The sequence below is a fragment of the Saccopteryx bilineata genome, chromosome 10, assembly GCF_036850765.1.
Source record: "Saccopteryx bilineata isolate mSacBil1 chromosome 10, mSacBil1_pri_phased_curated, whole genome shotgun sequence".
NCBI lineage: Eukaryota > Metazoa > Chordata > Mammalia > Chiroptera > Emballonuridae > Saccopteryx > Saccopteryx bilineata.
In genome coordinates this window covers 41,878,089-41,886,863 of record NC_089499.1, presented here as the reverse complement: position 1 = coordinate 41,886,863, position 8,775 = coordinate 41,878,089, and positions in this window count along the sequence as shown.

Genomic DNA, 8,775 nt, shown 5'->3' with positions numbered 1-8,775 from the left:
AATTGTTTTTTCTTTTTTTAAGTGAGAGGAGAGGAGATAGACAGACTCCTACATGCGTCCCAACTGGGACCCACTCTGCAACTCCCATCTGGGGCCAGTGCTCGAATCAGCCAAGCTATCCTCAGTGCCTGGGGCCAATGCTCAAACCAGTCAAGATACTGACTGCAAGAGGGGGAGTGAGAGACAGGAGAAAAGGAGGGGGAGAAAGAAGGGGAGAGAAGCAGATGGTTGCTTCTCCTGTGTGCCCTGACTGGGAATCCAATCTAGGATCTCCATATGACAGGCTGATGCTCTATCCACTGAACCAACTGGCCAAGGCCTTAACCTCACAAAATTCTTATTAGGTTTATATCTCCATTTTCAAATGAGAAAATAAAGCACAGAGCAGATAAGAAAATAATCTTAGGCTACTGGATGCCAAAGTTCAGAGTCTTTCAGGCTCATTCTGGTGCTTTTTACCTGAATAGCCACTCTAGACAACCTGTTTCAGATCAGTTCAAAAACAAATGTCTGTATTCTGTGAGTCCCAGAGTTATTATGGCTCTGGGGCTACTTGAAAACCTTTAAGAGGGAAAGTTCTGGGTGCTAGCACACTTTGGTCACATTGTAGAGACCTCCATATGTGCCTACAAACTGCACCAGCACCCTCGCTGGACTTGGGTCCCATAACTTTGACTCACAGGATCCACGAGCCCAGCCCTCAGACTTGCTCAGAGCCCTCGCCCAGTTCTCTCTTCCCTAAACAACAGGAACATAGCCTCTGAAGCTCTCGATGAACTGACCTTGAGTTCCCTTCCTCAAGGCCACACTGTCAAACCATTATTCCTGTTCTACCCTTCACTTACCCAACTTTACCCTTCTAATGACCACCGACATTTACAGTCATTCAGCAATTCTACAATTATATCATGAATGCCTACTGTTTTCTTGGGACTAAGATAAACACCACACACACACACACACATACACACACAAATATACCTGTAAATATTCCTTTACACACATACATAACTGTGACCTTCTTTTTTTCTTTTTTCCCTCTTTTCCTCAATTTATTAAATTAAAAAGGCTGGTAAGGCAAACAGTATATTATTCTGTGATCCAATAAGGGAGTAATTCTGAAATCCCAATCATGTCTCTTAGGTTAAATAATGGAATAGTGACATTTATTTTTGGAGCCATTGCCTGAAAACAGTAATCAGCATGGGGCAGCAGTAAATGAAAGTTAAAAAAATAATAGCTGACAAAAGAAAAATATATATCCTTTAAAATTGTGTTCTATCATCACATTAGGGTATAATTGGTGGCTTCCTTTTTTAATATTACTTATTAGGGTGACACTGTGTAATAAATCCTACAGGTTCCAGGTTCCAAACTCCCCAGACATCTCTGCACACCACACTGTGTGTTCACTGCCCCCCAAGTCAAGTCTTCATCCCCCCCCCATTCATCTCCCCCATACCCTCCTCCAGGCAACCACCACACTGCTGTCCGTGTCCATGAGTTCTTTTTATTGTCCTTTTTAAATTAAATTTTATATTTTTGCTCTGTCCCTCCACCTCCCTTACCCAGCCACCCCAGCCCTGTGGCCTCCTATTTTCATGACACTTTAGTAAAACCACTAGCTACTCATGGCACCACTGTGTGACAATCTCCCTGAGCTTTCCTTTCCGCATTTATAAAATGGTGGCGATGGTACCTTCTTTAAAGGACTCTTATGATGATTAAAGGAGGTAATTTCCATAAAACATCTGCCACAATGTTTAGCCCTTTATGCACTTACTAAATAATTACTGCCACTACAACTATGACCAATACTCGTCCAGCATCCCCTAGTAATGGATAGCGTGGGTCACACCTTCATTCATTCAGCCCTTCCATCATCCCTCCTTCAGTGGTCCTGGGTCTAGCCTTGACAACATTCTCCGTGGATGGACTGCTCTTCGTCTTCTCAGTGTAGACATTTTCAGAAAGATGGGAGATAGAGAGGGCAGGGAGATGCACAAAGATTGCTGAGCATTGACTTCGGACTTTTAATCCTTCCGTCCACTCCATGAAGAAAGCATCTTCATTCCTATTTCATAAACGAAGGAACTGAGTTCCCAAGGGACAGGTCTCCTGGAGGTTACACAGATGGTGGGTGGTGGAGCTCAGATCCTTGCATAGATGCGGCTTTCTGAATACCGCGCTTGCGCCGCTGAGCACGACGCGGCCACACCGTAGTAACCGGCCCTGCGGACTGAAACGCTGCTTTTGGAGAAGCGAGGTGTGCGGGTGCCGGGGTCCGTGATGAGCGCTGTTTTCCTTATTAGCACAGAGGGCTCCAACCAGCCCCCCCCCCCCACACACACACACCAGACAGGAACTGAGAAGCCCTGGCTAGACAATTGCAATTTCAAAAATAAAATGAGTTTTAACAAAGTGTAAACCAGTCAGAGCCTAAAAACTAGCAGGAGAGCAATCGCTGTGGAACTAGACGCACTCAGACACCAGGGCAACCACGCCTGGCCTCCCAGAGCAGTCATATCAAGAAGCTGTCCCCAAGGCCTCCGTTGACCTCTCAGTTCTGGACTCGGTGATGATCCTGAGACTCAGAACAACTGGAAGGCTTTAGTCATTCATGTGCCTATTCTTTACCCAAAGATGTTCCAGAGGTCCTCACTCGGTGCTTCCTGTGAGCCCCTTGCTGAGCTAGGCGCCAAGACACCAGCAGCACCAGCTTCCCGTCCTTGCTGAATGCACATGGAGGAGAGGAGGAGAGAAGTGCTTAGCACAGAATCCCATAAACAAGTGTATGAGTCTACTTATTATGAGCACTGCAAGGAGGCACCCCTGGAACTGCAGGCATCTATACTAAGGTAAACTGTCGTAAACAGGAAGGCCAAAGTTTTCCTAAAGAAGTGATGATGAAGTCGAGGGACTATTGAAAGAGGGAGGGATATTGGTCCAAGTTCTTAGCTGTAAGTGAGAAAGTCATCCTTAGCTAGTTGAAGACAGCAGGTATTTATGAACAGGGTCACTGGGAAGATGAGAGAATCTGAGCTTCCAGAAATACCACCCGGCAGTGCCTTCGACCGCAGAAATGAACTGAGACATGAGTCCAGCTGTGGGCTGCACATCTGGAAGGATCTCCATCTTGCTTTTCTCTCTCTGTTTCCTCTCCAAAGACATTCACTCCAAAATCTTCCTGGGATTCGACCTCCTGAAACACCATGTCTCAGCTGAGATGAGCCACTGGATAGAGAGTAGAGTGGTCAGGGGGATATTTCCAAAAAGGCTCTGATTTTTGTCCACCAGGATTATGTTACTTCCCTGTTCAAAATCCCCAAGAGAGCTCCATGACCTCAAAATCAAATGAACCCCACTGCATGGCTCATGATATGGTTAATGAGCTGTTCAGAACTTACTTGTAACACACATGTACCCACCACTCCCTCCTGTATGAAATTCTGCATTCCATACCTTGTCCATGTGTCCCTCAGATTTCATTAAGCGTGGGAGAAGGCTACTGGTGGTAGGTGATCACAAGGAGCAGGCTGTTTCCTGGAAAACATCGCTGTTCATCTGCAATGCTGGTAATGGGCAGCCACAAGACTTCTCTGAAAAGACCTGTTTAAAAAAATTGAAAAACTGGCCCTGGCCAGTCGGCTCAGCCATAGAGCATCGACCTGGTGTGTGAAAGTCCCAGGTTTGATTCCCAGTCAGGGCACACAGGAGAAGTGACCATCTGTTCTTCTACCCCTCCCCCTCCTTCTTCTCTCTGTCTCTCTGTCTCGTCTCTCTCTGTCTCCCTTTCCCGCAACCATGGCTTGAATGGTTGAAGCAAGTTGGCCCTGGGTGCTGAGGATGGCTCCATGGCCTGAAATAGGTCAGTTGCTGAGCAACAGAGCAGAGGCCCCAGATGGGCTTGCTGGGTAGACCCCAGTTGGGGCCCATGTGGGAGTCTGTCTTTCTTTCTGCCTCCCTGCCTCCCAGTCTCACTTAATTAAAATAAAAAAATAAAAAAACTGCACTGTGTATTTTTATTCTGTCAATACATGGTAAAGTAATTTTACTTTATTAAAATTCGCCAACTCTGTCACTTGGCTCTTTGGTTTAAAATTCCCTCTGGTGCACTTTATTTCTCAACAGTTTTGAAAAGGTTGCCATTAAAGCCTAGTTCCAGCAGATTTTGACCCAAACACAACCTAAAGCATGCTTCTTCCGATATAAAGTGCCTCTGACTCTGTGTGTGTGTGTGTGTGTGTGTGTGTGTGTGTGAGAGAGAGAGAGAGAGAGAGAGAGAGATGGAGGGACAAGAGAGAGATGGAGGACTTTCAACCTGTGTGTGTGTGTCCAGATGCCCGGATCAGTTTTGTGCCTGATTTCCTCGACTCACCTAGAAAACTAGAGGAAATATGGTGTCTAGACTCAAGGATAAAGGTGAGATCAATGAGGTGCATTGAAGAATAGCTACTTCGAGCTGAAAATTCATTTAACAGTTTCAGAACTGTATGCTGGGATGGAACCTCTGAATTTTCTTTTTTTTTTTTAAAGATTGTATTTTATTCATTTTAGAGAGGAGAGAGAGAGAAGGAGGGAGAGGAGCAGAAAGCATCAACTCAGTAGTTGCTTCCTATAAGTGCTTTGACTGGGTAAACCCAGGGTCTTGAACCAGTGACCTCAGTGTTCCAGGTCAACGCTTTATCCATGCGCCACCACAGGTCAGGCTGGAACCCCTGAATTTTCATGGGGGCGGGGAACATACTCACCCCACACTGTCAGCCCAACTTGAAGGCAAGCTGGGCTTCTGTAAGAACCTTGGGATCATTCAATCTGTACACAGTGAAAGTCTTAAACCAGGACGGATGGGTTTGAATGTATTCTTCCCATGATGTAAAGCAGGCTAGCTGAGGGAGTGTCCCTCCCGTGTGAGGGGTGACGTATGAAGGGAGTTCAGGGCTGTGCCCACCCAGGGTGATAACACGGTTTGTGTGCATATCATATGGTACAAAGGCTTTACATTTTCTGGGATAAAACCCATTTTCTTCAAATGGGATCTTCAGTTTTAAGCAAATTCATGCATTTTAAACACATTCCTAAAATCACAACACTCATGGCTCCTAGGACACCTACTTTGTCTCATACACCAGAGAGAAACAGAGAGAAAAGGAGGGAGGGGAAGTGAGGAAGCCAGCCTTTCTACCTCCTTCAGCTGCTTTAGAGACTCAATTGACTAAAGATGGGAATCTAACCCCAAAATGGTAGAAAGTATTGTAAACTTTTGTATATTGTCATGTAAAAAGCTTAATAATTGGCATAAAGAAAGCAGCAAGAGTTTGGTTTTTGTTTTTTGTTTTTAAATCAGCCACTCCAAAAAAAATCCTCAGTTAAGACAATGGCTATATAATCAAAGTAAGAATTTCTTCCAAAATATTTGATAATGAATGTCATTGTGTGCATCTCTGTGTGTGTGTATGTGAGAGAGAGAGAGAGAGAGAGGGAGAGAGAGAGAGAAACAGAGAGAGAGAGAGAAAATAGTTAACACTTGAAATATTCTGAACCAGAATACATACTCCAGAGAGGGTTGCTTTAACTCTTTGGATATCTTTATTTAAATCTATACAGGAGGTCTGTTTACCAGATAAAAATGATCAGAAATATATTTTTAAGACCCCAGTTGAAAAAGAGACAAAAAATATGAGGACATTTCACAGAAAACTCAAGAGACTAAAGGCATACAAAGATAATTCCAAACCTGTTAGCACTGATCAAATTACAAATTTAAACCCAAATCAGACATCACAGACCCACCAGATTGGCAAAAATTAAAGAGCTGAAATAGCATCAAAAGTTGGTGGAGCCCAGAACCCCTTGTGCCCGTGGTGGGAACAGAGGTGGAGATGACCACTCAGAGAGCCAGTGTCATTACCAAGGGCCCGGGGATTCTGTTCTGACAACTGCCAGAGGAGCTTTCAGAGCCACCTGGTAAACGCTGATGTTTGCTATAACATCATTTATGGTATAAGGAGTTGAGGCCATCTGAAGACATGAGTAATTAATGTGATGTGATATGAAGCAGGGGAAGAAAAATAACTTACTAGACTTCTGCAAAGAACAGCAGATAGTGTAGCACACTCCTCAACCTCTGGCAAAACTGGAACATTCATTCCTCCAGCCCCTGGGCCTGTTGGCCACTGATGCTTTTACCTGCATCCCTCTCAGATAATTATTTTCAGCCAAAGCAAGCCCCCAGCTTGGACCCACTTCTAGGAAAGCCCACAGCCAATAACTGGTTGATGCCTTGAGGCCAGGCCTCTGCCAACCTTGACCTTAAGTCATGGTAACTCAGCAGGACCATCCCGGCTCCAGAGCTCCCTGTGATGTAGGTTCTTCTTCTGCTCAATCCAGCTCCTCTCCCTGTTTCCTTCCCTCTCCAAGGGGTCGATCCTGAGCAGAGAAACTCCCAATTAACTTCTTTTACATTCCTTTCTATCTCAGAGGCTGTTTCCTGGGTAACCCAACCTAATACACATAATAACATGAGTAAATCATGTAAGAATAGTGATAAGAGAAGAATAACATTAAGTAACAGAATGAGATCTCTAACCTGACAGAACCAATAACAAATAACAACAGATGCACACAAAACTATACATGTTTTCAAGAACACATACAGATGAAAGCATGCATCCACACATTGGAAGGATTGCCTCTGGGTAGAGGGGAACAGGAGTGGGAATGGAGACTGGAATGGAGACAACGATGACAGCAGGACATGAGTAGAAGGGTTTATTAAGTCAACTTTTTTGTACCTGAGGTCCAAATTAGTATTACTACCACTAATAATAATAACAATAAAATCATTTGAATTGATGAAATGAGGGGTGTTTCAGGATATGTGCCGACAAAGATGACTTGGGTGTTCATGGCCCTTTAGTAGCGACAGGTAAGAGAGCAAATGCAGCAGCTGGCTTTCTTTGGAACGTCACCGGTCCGGAGCACCACTGGCCTGTGAGCCTCACTTTCCCCAGCACTCCACCCAGCCACCCAACTGGATGGCTAGCTGGTCCTGCCTTCAGAATGTCTTGACTATCTTTGGGTCTGTCTCGGAGTAAACCTTTTATTCCAGGCACTACAGCAGTCACTAGGAATGGAGTGGAGACTTCCTTGTTTATAAGTATAATGGGTGTCTGTTTTGCAATTTCTTGTAAATTGATCAGAATTGAGTTTAGAGCTTTTTTGGAGGGAGGTTGGGGGCTTTTGTTTTTTTCCTTTGTTTTGGAGATCAGAAGCCCAAAATGAACCTATGTTATATGTTTTAGGTGTACAGCCTAATGGTTAGGTATTTATATAATTTACAAAGTGACCCCCATAAGTCTGGTACCTACCCGGCACCGTATATATTATTACAGTATTATTGACTACAGTTCCTATGCTGTACTTCACATCCCCATGGCTGTTCTGTAACCTCCAGTTTGTACTTCTTAATCCTTCACTTTTTTCACCCAGTCTCTCAACCTCCTTCCCCTCGGGCAACCTTCAGTTTGTTCTCTATATCTGTGAATCTATTTTTGTTTTGTTTGTTTGTTTGTTTTTGTTCTTTAGATTCTACATATAAGCTTGTTTTTGCTGTGATATTTCTGCAGCACAATCGTGGAGGAGAGAGATGCAGCCCCCTCCCACCACTAATTACCAGACTCAACCAGAATTTGCCAAAAGAAACTGGTAACGGTGTGCTGAGCAGCCAATCAGCTGCATAACCGAGAGTGGCTGGCTCTTTCCCGAGCCCCTTTCTCTTCTTCCTGGAGAGCAGTTCCCAGTCCCCCATCCTCACCACAGGGCTACAGTTAATGTCCTAGCCAAAGGCACGTGCATGGACTCAAGGCCAGCCACTCCAAGCCTGGCCCTTAGAAACGTGCTGTGAACAGTTGGCCCTCCAAGCTTCTACCTTCTGCTGTCGGTGCAGATTAATGCGTGTCCTTGGAAGCCACGGTCAATGAGGGCAGAACCATGAGATGACCACTTGAGGGAGAGCTGCCCGCTGATCAGGAACACTTGAAAATTAAAACAGATTATAGAACAAAGCAGAGAAATGCAAGGTTTCATAGTCTAATCATTCTGCATACTTAGGGTTATGTGCTAAAAGGCTTCCTGCATGTCCTTAATTAGGTGTGTTTGCATTTGCCTGATTATCCCACAAGTTTAGAAAGAGTCCCTTGCTTTATTTTAAAAATAAGTGAAGATCCTTTTATTTACAAAGAAAAAAGGATACCCAGGTGTCAAATACAGAAAATAATAAGAATGGAGTTGAGAAATGTTCTAAGGGGGCTGTAAGGCCAGGAGCCGTCATCGTGACCATTCACATGCAGGTTCCCATTGGATTCGGGCAGGCGATAAAGAAATGGCGGAGTCAGAGGATGGGGGGCCATCCTATTTATTGGTGTCTCACCAAGACAGGCAAACCACAAAAGAAGACAAGGGAAAAGCAGAAAACCAGCTCTTCCCATGAAGGGCAAGGGATCAGGGGAGCCCCTGCAATTGTGATAGCAGGAACTGTGTGTCTGAGCTCCTGGTCTGTCCCACTTTATAGTGTAGAAAACCAAAATCCCTTAATCCAATATACAAACAAGGAAGTCTCCGATACAAAGTCACTTATCCAAGGCATAATTGGATTTCTCATGAGAGTGCACCACCCAGATCATACAATCAGTCAAGGGTGTGGGGAAAAGCTTAGTCCCAAAACCAAACCTCAGGCTACAACAACCTGGCCTGCTTATAGCCTGTCCCCCACAC